Below are 12,739 nucleotides of genomic sequence, written 5' to 3' on the forward strand. Positions count from 1 at the left end.
GTGTGGTGTGAGGTACATATCTTGTTTCATTTTTCTGCAAATGGATCTCCAGTTTTGCCAGCACCATTTATTAAACAAACATTCTCTTCCCCATAATACCATAGATTCTTGATCATATGCCACCTCCTGAAATGGATGACCATCGAGCAATTCTTTTTGGTATAGTGATCCTGTGTATTCCTCCCATCTTCTTTTGATGTTTCCTGCATCATTCAATATTTTGCCCATAGAATCTTTCAATATTGCAACTCAAGGCTTGAAATTTTTCTTCAGTTCTTTCTGCTTGAGAAATGCTGAGCATGTTTTTCCCTTTTGGTTTTCTAACTCCAGGTCTTTGCACATTTCATTATAATAATGGACGTTGTCTTCTCGAGCTGCTATTTAATATTTTCTGTTCAGCTCTTTTATCTTGCCATTTCTTCCATTTGCTTTAGCTACTCTCCATTCAAGGGCAAGTTTCAGAGTATTTTCTGACATCCAGATTGGTCTTTTCTTCCTTTCCTTTCTTTTTAATGACCTTTTGCTTTCTTTATGAATGATGTTCTTGATATCATCCCACAATTCTTCTGGTTTTTGGTCATTGGTGTTCAATGCAGCAAATCTATTCTTTAACAATGCAACAAAATGCAATGCACTGCCATTGAGTAGGATCTGACTCATAGTGACCCCTCCTTGGATTTCTGAGGTGGTAACACTACGGAAGTAGATTGCCCAAGCTTCCTTCCAAGGAGTGGCTGGTGGATCTGAACTGCCTTTTGATGGTCTCTAAATTCAGGAGGGATTTAATCAAGGTCATATTTTGGCTCTCATGAACTTCTTTTTAATTGTCTTCAGCTTCAATTTAAACTTGCATATGAGCAGTTGGTGGTCTATTCCACAGTCAGCTCCTGACCTTGTTTTGGCTGAAGATACTGACTTTCTCCATCGTCTCTTGCCACAGATATAGTCGATCTGATTCCTGTGTACTCCATCTGGTGAAGTCCATGTGTATAGCTGCCATTTTGTTGTTGAAAAAGGTATTTGCAATGAATATGTCATTGGTCTTGCAAAATTCTATCATGCAATATCTAACATTATTCCTATCACCAAGGCCATATTTTTCAATGACTGGTGATTCTTCTTTGTTTCCAATTTTTGCATTCCAATCACCAGTGATAATCAACACATCTTGATTGCATGTTCAGTCCATTCCAGACTGTGGAAGTTGGTAGAAATCTTCAGTTTCCTCATCTTTGGCTTTGGTGGTTGCTGTGTAAATTTGAATAATAGTAGTATTCACTGGTCTTCCTTATAGGAGTAAGGATATTATCCTATCACTGACAGCACTGTACTTCAGGATAGATCTTGATACATTTTTTTTTTGTGATGATGAATGCCACACTATTCCTCTTTGTCATTCCCACCATAGTAGATCCTATGATTATCTGATTCAAAATGGGCCAAACCAATCCATTTCAGCTCACTAATGCTTAGGATAGCTATCTTTATGTGTTACATTTCATTTTTGACAGCTTCCAATTTTCCTAAATTCATACTTCATATTTTCATTCCAATTATTAATGGGTGTTTGCAGCTGTCTCTTATCTTGAGTTGTGCTACCTCAGTAAATGGAGGTCCTGAAAGCTTTACTCTATCCACATCATTAAGGATGGCTCTACTTTGATGAGGCAGCTCTTTCCTGATAGTATTTTGAGAGCCCTCTGACCTAAGGGGCTCATCTTCTGGCACTATATCAGACAGTGTTTCAGGGCTATTCATAAGATTTTCACTGGCCAATTCTTTGAGAAGTGGAGGGCCTCTTCCTTCTTCCAAGTCTGTCTTAGTCTGGAAGCTCTGCTGAAACCTGTCCACCATGGGTAACCCTGCTGGCATTTGAAACACTGGTGGTATAGACTCCAGCCTCACAGCAACATGCAAGCCACCACAGGATGACAAACTGACAGATAAGTTCATCTCCCTCAGTTGTTCCAAACATCTCTGCTCACTTCCTGGCCTCCCTCAGCCACTTCAAACCCACCATCCCAGCTTGCTTCCTTCCTGGCTTCCCTCAGTTACTCCAAACCCACTGTGCTGGCTCACTTCCTCCCTGGCCTCCTCAATCACCTTATATGCATGTGAAAGCTTGACAATGAATAAGGGAAACAAAAGAAGAATTGATACCTTTTATTTATGGTGTTGGAATAATATTGAACATACCTGTTGGAATAATATTGAACATACCATGGACTTCCAGAAGAATGAACAAATCTATCTTGAAGAAATACAGTCACAATGCACTGGGTTCTTTAGAGAAGCAAAACCAGTAAAGCTTATATACACACACATATAGAGAGAGAAATTTATCTTAGGAAAATGGCTCACACACTTATAGAAGCTGGCAAATACCAAGTTCTTGGATCAAATGTCAAGCTGGAGGCTTTTCCTGACTCACACAGCTGCAGGGGCTGACAAGCTCAAGGTTGGCAGGTAATATATTGACTGTTGACTCCAACAAATGATGAATCCAAAATCACCAGGCCGAATGGTGGATTGTTTGCTCATGGACAGTTGTAGGCAGCACAATAGTATGCTGATCCACAGAAGAGTGTCTCTTTTCCCAGGATGTCCATAAATATATTGGAAGCAGGCCACACCCCTAGGGAAACCCCCTTTCAATGGATTGGCTGCTCAAAACATATACATCCAATCCCATCATGGGAATAACCCACATTACAATTGCTTAAACCACACTGAATTGTGGTCCATCCAAGTTGACACACAGCTCCAACTATCACAGTGCCTCAAAGCAAGTATGATGATACTTTGCCTCATGTACTATGGGCATGTTTTCAGGAGGGGCCAGTTTCCAGAGAAGGACATCATGCTTGGCAAATGTAGAGGGTCAGGGGAAAAGGGGCAAACTCTTAACAAGATGGATTGATACAGTAGGTGCAACAATGGGTTCAAACATAGCAAAAATGTTGAGGACTGGGAGGTGTTTTTTTCTATTGTGTATAGGGTCTTTATGAGTTGGAACTGACTCCATGTCACCTAACATCAGCAACCATGGACATACCCAGGATGCTTCACAATTGCTCTACCTCTGAAAAAATGAGCTTTGAAATCCCTTTCCTGACCACCACTTTCTATTTCACCTCTCACTGTCTTTATTCCCAGGAAACCTGGTTCCAGCCTCCAAGCTCTGTTTTCATTTCCCTTTTGACCTCATTTTGAGTCTACCAATCTCACAAGCTTCCTCCACCATGATTTGAATCCTACGAAATCTTTTACCCTCACCTCTCCATTTCCAACCCCTTATTTATTGCCACGAAAGAGCTTTACATTCTACCACAGCAGCTGGTAAATCTATCCCCTTCCTCCATCCTCACTGCCAGACGCTGCCTTAGTACTAGTTCTCAAGATGTCTCTCTTTGGTCTCTAGCTTTAACCTTTCTTTAGCCTTCATTCTCCTTCCAGTCCTCCATATTCTTTATATTCCAGTCAGAGTCTACCCATTACCTCCTAAACAGGCCATGATCTTTCATGTGTTAAAAAAAAAAAAGCATTGTGGGGATGTATAAACTTTCCTTAACTTAACAAACCTGCTACCATTGAGTTAATTCCAACTCATAGGAACCCTATAGGCCAGAGTATAACTACCCTATAGGGTTCCCACGGCTGTAAATCTTTATGGACGCAGGCAGCCTCATCTTTCTCCTGAGGAGCGGCTGGCTGGTGGGTTCGACCCACTGGTCTCTTGGTTAACAGCTGAGTCTTTTGACTGCTGCACCGCTAGAGCTTCTTCCAGCTTCACAAGGTAGGGGATAATCACCATTGGCATCAGTCCAAAGCTGCTTCCTTTGAAGCAGAGGCCTTATATACCTCTTCTCTCCAACATTTTTACCAATTCTAATACAAGCTATTTCTCCAATGACGCTCTACTTCTCTACTGGGTTCAATAATTTGTTGCCATGGCCATCTAGAACTCACAGACTATATTTGCAGTTGTGGCATTTATTAGGGAGGTTAACAGGTTACAATTTAGGATCAGGAATGACTAAGTATACAGTTCTTTGGTCAGGATAGCTTCTCTGTTATGCCCACAGGCAGGCCTCTCCTTAGCCCTTGGCCTCTCAGCCCTTGGCCTCTCAGATCCTGAAGCTAGCTTAACCTTTGCCCTGTCCAGGCAAGAGTTACAAAGCTATTTAACTCCACTGTTAAGTGCCCAGAGGCACTCAACTCTGCCAGCAAGCCTCCTGTCTAAGGTGCTCAGCTTTCTTGCTCTGTAGGCCAGTCTCTTGGTTGTGCTGATACCAATTCTCTGCCATGCTTGCTTTTTTGCCATTTGTGCCAACTCCAGTGTTACAGCTCTCTCTCTGTCTCCTGGGTCTAGGAGATTCTCAGTGTAGGGTCCCCAAGTTCAAAGGACATGCTCCACTCTCAGCTATTCTTTCTTAGTGGTAGTGAGGTCTCCCCTCAGCTCTAGGATTGACTGTCTTTTAAGCCTAGTGGTATGGCAAAACTAACTGATCCCCTCATTAGAGTTCCATACACCTTGTTTGCATGCACAAGGGTACCGCAAGCACCTGATTTGCTTAGACCCACTCAATCATTTGGTGGAGGTTAAAAGACCATGATGAGAAAGACCAGATAAAAGTGATCCATCACACTGCATCATGCCACCTCCTTCCCTAGTCCATCCTAGGCAGAATTAGTTGTCCCTTGGTCTGTGCATTTTATTGATACCTCTGATATCTGTGCCACAATTAGTCAATTGTATGTCTGTGTCTTTCTACTAGAAGGTGTAGTTTTTGAAGACAAGAACTTTTATTCAAGTCTACAAGAGTAGCAGCTAGCACAGTGCTTACCACCTAGTCAATCTTAATAAACATTCGTGTATTTAAATTTCCTAGGGCATGTGCTCCAGGAGACCTGCCTCCAGGAATCTTTATCAGGGCAGTCACCCAGTCCTCCCTCATTGAGGGGTGTACTCCTGCCTTCTGCCAGTTCCTCCTGGCAATGCCAGTTGCTCGGTGGTCATTCCTTTTCTGCCTTAACACGAGGCTGAGCTGTGGCAAGGGGTAGGAGTAGCAGCAAGGGCTGAGAAATGACACGGAACAGTGAGTGCATTGGCAGCAGTTCTATGGGTTTGCCAGCTGGCATTATGTGGGAGAGCCAAAAGGAAAGTTAGGATTTTTTTGTTCCTGCCCAAAGCTCAAAATCCTAAGAGCAATCACGAGTCTTAGTGCTAAGGGCTTAAAGGGAAAAGTGAGAACTGCCAAGGTCATCTCTGCTTTGTGACTGTCCAGGGAGGGCATTGCGGATGTTGTTTGTATATGTATGCATGAGTGGGGGTGTTGCAAGCCAGTGGGCATGTCAAGACAGCTAATAACATGTCTCTACAGCAGAGCAAGAGGAAGATTCACTAATCCAATTTGTAATTTATCTTTCAGTTTGATCCCAATGTTTTCCCTTTGTTTCTGACTGGGTGCACTTATCTGCAGGCTCAGTGAGTTCACCTTGGCAAAGTCATGCCTGGAAGAAGCATTTAACTCAATAGATCGGCTCATAGTCATGTGTGTGCACACACATCCACATGTGCTTGTGTATATGTATGCACGCTGCTTTCTTAACCTCTAAGTGAGAGCCTTTCTAAGGAGGAGAGCCCGAGATTAGTTGCTGCGGGACTCCACTTTGTGAAGGTGGCAAGAAGAGAGCCAGCACGGGGACTGGAGCTGGTTTAGGGAAATACAGGTTTTGTTATTACAGTTGTTGTTGTTGTTATGTGCCGTTGAGTCAGACCCGACTCTTAGTGGTCCCTCCTTAGGTTTCCCGAGGCAGTATCACTATGGAAGTAGATTGCCCCATCTTCCTTTCGAGGAGTGGCTGGTGGGTTTGAACCGCCAGCCTTCTGGTTAGCAGTCAAGTGCCTTAGGCACTATGCTACCAGAGTTGGCTCTGAATCATAGGGACCCTGTGTACAACAGAACGAAATGCTGCCCTGTCCTGTGTCAGCCTCTCAATCTTTGCTGTGCCTGAGTCCGTTGTTGCAGCCACTGTGTCAATCCATCTTGTTGAGGGTCTTCCCCTTTTTTTGCTGAACCTCCACTTTACCAAGCGTGATACCCTTCTCCAGGGAATGGTCCCTTCTGACAACATGACCAAAGTAGGTGAGATGAAGTCTGGCCGTTCTGGTTTGCAAAGAGCATTCCGGCTGCTGTTCTTCCAGGACAGATTTGTTTGCTCTTCTGGCAGTCCCTGATACTTTCAGCATTCTTCACCAGCACCACAACTCAAAAGCATCAACTCTTCTTTGGTCTTCCTTATTCATTGTCCAGCTTTCACATGCATATGAGGCAACTGAAAATACCATGGCTTGGGTTAGGGGCACCAGAGTCTTCAAGGAGACATCTTTGCTCTTCAGCATTTTAAGGAGGTCTTTTACAGCAGATTTTCCCAGTGCAATATGTCATCAGATTTCCTGATTGTTGCTTCCATTGATGTCAATTGTGGAACATGTAATGAAATCTTTGGCAATTTCAGTCTTTTCTCCATTTACCATGATGCTGCGTATTGGTTCAGTTGTGAGATTAAAGACTACAGTCTGCAGTATGGATTATACCTCAATATAAATATTGAGGTATAATCCATACTGCAGACTGTAGTCTTTAATCTTCATCTGTAAGTGCTTCAAGTCATCTTCACTTTCAGCAAGCAAGGTTGTGTTGTCTGCATATTGCAGGTTAATAAGTCTTCCTCCAATCTTGATGCCGAGTTCTTCTTCATATAGTCTAACTTCTCAGATTATTTGCTCAGCCTACAAATTGAATAAGTATGGTGAAAGGATACAATCCTGACACACTCTCTTCCTGATTTTAAACCATACAGTATCCCCTTGTTCTGTTTGATGACAGCCTCCTGGTCTATGCACAGGTTCCTCATGAGTACAATTAAGTGTTCTGGAATTCTCATTCTTCTCAATGTTATCCATAATCTGTTATGATCCACACAGTCAAATGCTTTTGCATAGTCAGTGAAACACAAGTAAATAGCTGTTCTGGTTACCTAGTACCACTCTGACAGGAATATGCCACAAATGGGATGGCTTTAACAAACAGGAGTTTATTCTTAAAATTTGGAGGCTTTAAGTCCAAGTTCAAAGTGCCATAAACTAGAGACCATTCCCAAAGCTGTTTCTTATATACACGAAGCAGTCTACATCCCTAAAGCAGCTACTCAGCTGCTTATGGTAGATCCCACCATGGAGCTGATTGCCCATCTCATCATGGGAAATAACTACCACCAGCTGTTCAGCCACTCACCAGGCCCAACCAAGTTGACATACAACTTTAACTACCACAATATCTTTCTGGTATTCTCTGCTTTCAGCCAAGAACCACCTGACATCAGCAATGATATCCCTCATTCCATGTCTTCTTCTGAATCCAGCTTGCATTTTTGGAAGTTTTCTGTCAATATACTGCTATGACCATTTTTGATTTATCTTCAGCAAGGTTTTACTTGTGTGTGACATTAATGATATTGTACAATAATTTCACATTCTGTGGCATCAACTTTCTTTGGAATGGGTACAAATATGATCTCTTCCAGTCAGTTGGCCAGGTAGCTGTCTTCCAGATTTCTTGGCATAACCAAGTGAGTGCCTCCAATGGAGCATCCATTTATTGAAACATCTCAATGGGTATTCTCTCAATTCCTGGAGGCTTGCTTTTTGCCAATCCCTGCAGTGTAGCTTCAACTTCTTCCTTCAATACCATTGGTTCTTGATCATATGCCACCTCCTGAAATAGATGAACATCGACCAGGTCTTTTTGGTACAGTGACCCTGTGTATTCCTTCTATTTTCTTTTGATGTTTCCTGCATCATTCAATATCTTGCCCATAGAATCTTTCAATATTGCAACTCGAGGTTGAATTTTTTCTTCAGTCCTTTTAGCATGAGAAATGCTGAGCATGTTCTTCCTTTTTGGTTTTCTAACTCAAGGTCTTTGCACATTTTATTATGATAATTGACTTTGCCTTCTCAAGTTGCTCTTTGATACCTTCTATTTAGCTCTTTTATCTGGTCATTTCTTCCATAGGTTCATAGAAAACATAGGTACCATCTAGTCCAGAAGGCTATGCATCAGAACCACTTGGAAGTTATTGTTATTAGTGCTATGGAGTCATTTCCAACTCATAGGAACCCTATGTACAACAATGAAACTCCAGTCAGTCCTGTGCCATTCTCACAATCATTACTATGTTTGAGCCTTCTGTTGCAGCCCCTGTCAACCATCTCATTGAGGATTTTCTTCTGTTTTTTGCTAACCAAGCATGATGTCCTTCTTCAGTGACTAGTCCCCCCTGATAACATGTCTAAAATATGTGAAACAGGTCTCACCATCCTTGTCTCTAAAGAGCATTCTAATTAAAACTGTAGATTACTGGATTTCTTCTCAAACCTCCTGATTTGGAAACTCTGAAGATGGTGACTGACACTCTTTATTTTCAACATTTGTCCCAGGCTACCACGAAGTGCCTCAGGCCACATGGCTAATAATGTCAGATATAAAACTAGAACCAGAGTCTTCTGCCTTTTCATCTGGACATTTTCCTCTTACAACTTTAGACTCACCGGGGCTTACAGCTTTGGGAATCAAGACTTATATTAGATGCAGGAGAGTGTGTTGAGTGGATATCTTATCCTACAGATCACTAATCCATCTAATTAAATTAGTTCCCTACCAGGGGGACTCAAGGGCTTGAATTCCCAGAGTGGGCAGAAACAGCTGAAATAGGCCATTCATTCTGGGCTGACCTGGCACCTACTGACCCTGTCCTTGACACTTGGCAGAATTTCAAAGTTTTCTGTGGCTATCTTCACACACTCTCTCAAGGGCCCAACCCTACCCTTTTGGCACTCTAGAAAAACAGGCTTGGGAATCTTCCTGGTCTGGAGCCACTCACTCCCCCTTCCACCTTTCCTTCTTTCCTTTCTCCTTCCCTCCTTTCCTTTGTAATAGCTTTACTAAAATAACTCAGGTGTAATTCACTCGCTTAAAGTGTACAAGTCAATGTATACCACAATCACCACAGTCAATCTTAGAACATTTTTATCACCCCCATAAGAATATCCTACTTATTAGCAATAACACCCAATTTTACCCTCAAACCTCTCTAGCCCTAGGAAACCACTAATCTATTTTTCTTTTCCAGCCACTCCTCGGAAGGAAGGTTGGGCATTCCTACTTCTGTAGTGATACTGCCTTGGAAACCCAAGGAGGGGTCGCTATGAGTTGGGGCTGACTCGATGGCAAATAACAACAACAACAACATAGATTTACCTATTCTGGGAATTCCATATAAATGTACTCATACAATATGCGGCCTTTCATGACTGACTTTTTTACTTAGAATAATGTTTGCAAGGTTCAGCTATGTTGTAGCTTGGATCAGTACTTCATTCCTTTTTATTACCAAATAATATTCCATTGTATGAATATACCACATTTCGTTTATCCATTCCTCAGTTGATAAGATATTTGGGTTGTTTTCACTTCTTGGTTATTAAATTTCTGTATGGCCATTTCATTTCCCTTGGGTATATATCTAGGAGTAGAATAGTTGAGTCATATGGTAAGCTTATCTTGAACCTTTTGAGGAACTGCCAGATTGTTTTTCAAAGAAGCTTCAGAATTTTACACTCCCACCAGCAATGTATGAGGGTTCCAATTTCTTCACATCCTCACAGATACTTGTTATTATCATCATTTATTTATTTATTTTATTATAGCCATCCCAGTGGGTATGAAGTGGTACTTCATTGTAGTTTTGATTTGCATGCTCTGGTAGCATAGTGCCTAAGGCACTTGACTGCTAACCAGAAGGCTGGCGATTCAAACCTACCAGCCACTCCTCGAAAGGAAGATGAGGCAATCTACTTCCATAGTGATACTGCCTCGGAAACCCAGGAGGGGTTGCTATGAGTCAGGTCTGACTCAAGGGCATATAACAACAACAACAATGGTTAATGATATTGAACAACTTTTCTTGTGCTTGCCAACCAGTTATATACCTTCTTTGGAGAAATGTCCATACATTTGCTTATCTTTTAATTGTATTATTTGTCTTCTTATTATCAAGTTTTAAGTTTTACATATATCTTATGGCACATAACAACAACAACAACATATAGATCCTAAATACAGTTAGTTATGTGATTGGCAAATATTTTCTCTCATTCTGTGGGATATCTTTTCCCTTTCTTGATGGTGTTCTTTGCCGTAAAAAAAATTTTTAATTTTGATGAAGTCTGTTTCTAATTGTTTTTGTGTTGTTGCTTGTGTTTTTGGTGTCATATATAAGAAACCACTGCCTAATCTAAGGTCATGCAGCTTTACCCCTTATGTTTTCCTCTAAGTGTTTTTAATATTATGTCTTAGATTTGTTTCATTTTATTAATTTTTGTATATGGTGTGAGGTAGGGCTCTAACTTTATTCTTCAACTTCAACTTAATTCATTTCAACCATTTGTTGAAAAGATTATCCCTTCCCCCCATTGAATTATTTTGGTACCCTTTATGGATATTAATTGACTGTAAATGTGAGGGCTTATTTCTAGATTTTTAATTCTATTCCACTGATTTAAATATCTATCCTTATGCTAGTACCACACAGTTTTGATTACTGTAGCTTTGTAATATGTTTTGAAATTGGAATACTTTCACTTTCTGTGTCCACCTCATCTGCACACCCAGCAAAGGCTAGGAAGTGACCTGAGTGGAAGGACCTGTCTAGATGTGTGTAGGACATATAGGAGTAGTAGTGCAGGGTTCAGAAAAACACATGGGATTGGCATTCAGGTAACCTAGTCTTTAACACTTGCCGTGCCATAGCCTTGTGGGATTATAAGTCACTTAATATTTCTGAGCCTCTATTTCCTCTTCTGATGAACAAAGGCTCTGGACTAGTTGATTGTTACAGGGCCTTTCAATTCTAATATTCTGGAGGTATAGGAGGGAATGTACATAGGCAAAGATTCCATGATAGCACAAGATTCCCTGATTTTACAGCATAGCATTCATTAACTTTCACTCACTTGGATTTAAGTATGGGGCAGGAAATGTACAAGATGGGTCTGGATTATCTTGTCATTCCATACACCAAATAAGCTGTCAGGGGCTACCAAGGTCATGTCAAAAGGACTCCAGAACCAATTGAAGAAGCTCCCAGTGGCCAAAGATGGGGCATCAATAAAGATAATAAATGTGATGGATTAAAATATATCAACTATGTTTAGATTCATGAGTTGATAATGATGCTTAAAACCTCCAATTGTTTCAGAACTTATGGATTTCCAGATCTCTAAATAAGAAAAAGCCCTGGTCATTACTCTACTCTGCCTGATTTTCATGGCTACCCAGACTACCCTGGATCCCTATACCCTGGAGTCACTTCCAGCACTTCTGAAACTGCCTAGCTTTTAACACTTCCTTATTTTCTGTTATTCAATTTGGAGAGGGAATTGGGGGGCTCCAAAATTATTATCGGGGTCTGCAAACCCAGAGGAGCACCAAGTGCTGCTGGCTAACAATAAATAATGTCTACTCTGATGTTCACTATTCCTTCTCTTTGTTTTCAAAGTAGCTTCTGTCAGATGAATAAACTATGTATTCTGTTAAATGTGCAGGTTCTGTGATCTTGTGCTGTTTCAAACAGGGACTTACCAATTTTGAGGGGTTAAAAGGATGCCTTTTTACTGGAGAGTTTGTGACCAGCAGAGCTGAGGGACTGGATGGTAGTCCAGGCCTGGACTGTAAGCCCCATTTCTCTACTCTCACTGATCTTCCCATTCTGGGCCTCATTTCTTTATGTATAAAAACACAATATTGAGAAATGTACCACTGATACATGCCACAGTGTGCCTTATGCTCAGTGAGAGAAGTCAGACTCAAAAGGCCACACACAGTATGTTCCCCTTTATGTGACTTTCTGCAAACTACAAAACTACATGGTCAGAAAACAGATCAGTAGTTGCTAGCATAGGAGTAGGGGAGAGGATTCACTATAAAGGGATATGGGGAACTTTTGTGGGTTATGGAATTATACTCTATCTCAGTTTCTGGCGGGGGTTACATGACTGTATAAGTGTCAAAATTCATAGCGTTGTACATGGATGAAAATTTATGTAAATGATGCCTCAACAAACAAACAAAAAATATAACACACATAAATGTTGGACCAGAAAGTCTCTAAGGTTCCTTTCAGTGCTAATCTTCACTGTGGTTAGGGATGACAGCAGGAAGAGATAGCCAAGGCCTTGTGTCATTTTCCACCCCCTGATTCCTCCATCTCTCCCCATCGCAAAACAGGCTTTTCATGATATAATTGTAGGAAGAGGAAAGATCGGCTTCATTTGCTTGGTTGACTTTTTAAAAACAAAGGTATTCTCTCCATAGAGGCTAACGTGTGCCTGTGTGGATGCCAGACATTCTCAGAAGGAAAGAGACCTCAACCAGCCCATCGTCTGAGGTCCAAGGTCTTAGACGCTGACTTCAAATATTTCTGAATAGGGGCTCAGAATCCAAATCCAAAGCTGGAGATCTGTCAGACAAATAGGAATCTCCCTGGAGCGCAGACCCCTTCTGCTTCCATCTTTCTGTCCAAGGTTGAAGGAAGAGCTTGCCCCAGCCTTCCGCTTTGCTATTCACTGGTGGCACAGTGGTTAAGTGCTGGGCTGCTAACCCAAAGGTCAGGG

Source organism: Orycteropus afer, unplaced genomic scaffold (assembly GCF_000298275.1).
Source record: "Orycteropus afer afer isolate SDZICR_OR568_19922 unplaced genomic scaffold, OryAfe1.0 scaffold00079, whole genome shotgun sequence".
Classification (NCBI taxonomy): Eukaryota; Metazoa; Chordata; class Mammalia; order Tubulidentata; family Orycteropodidae; genus Orycteropus; species Orycteropus afer.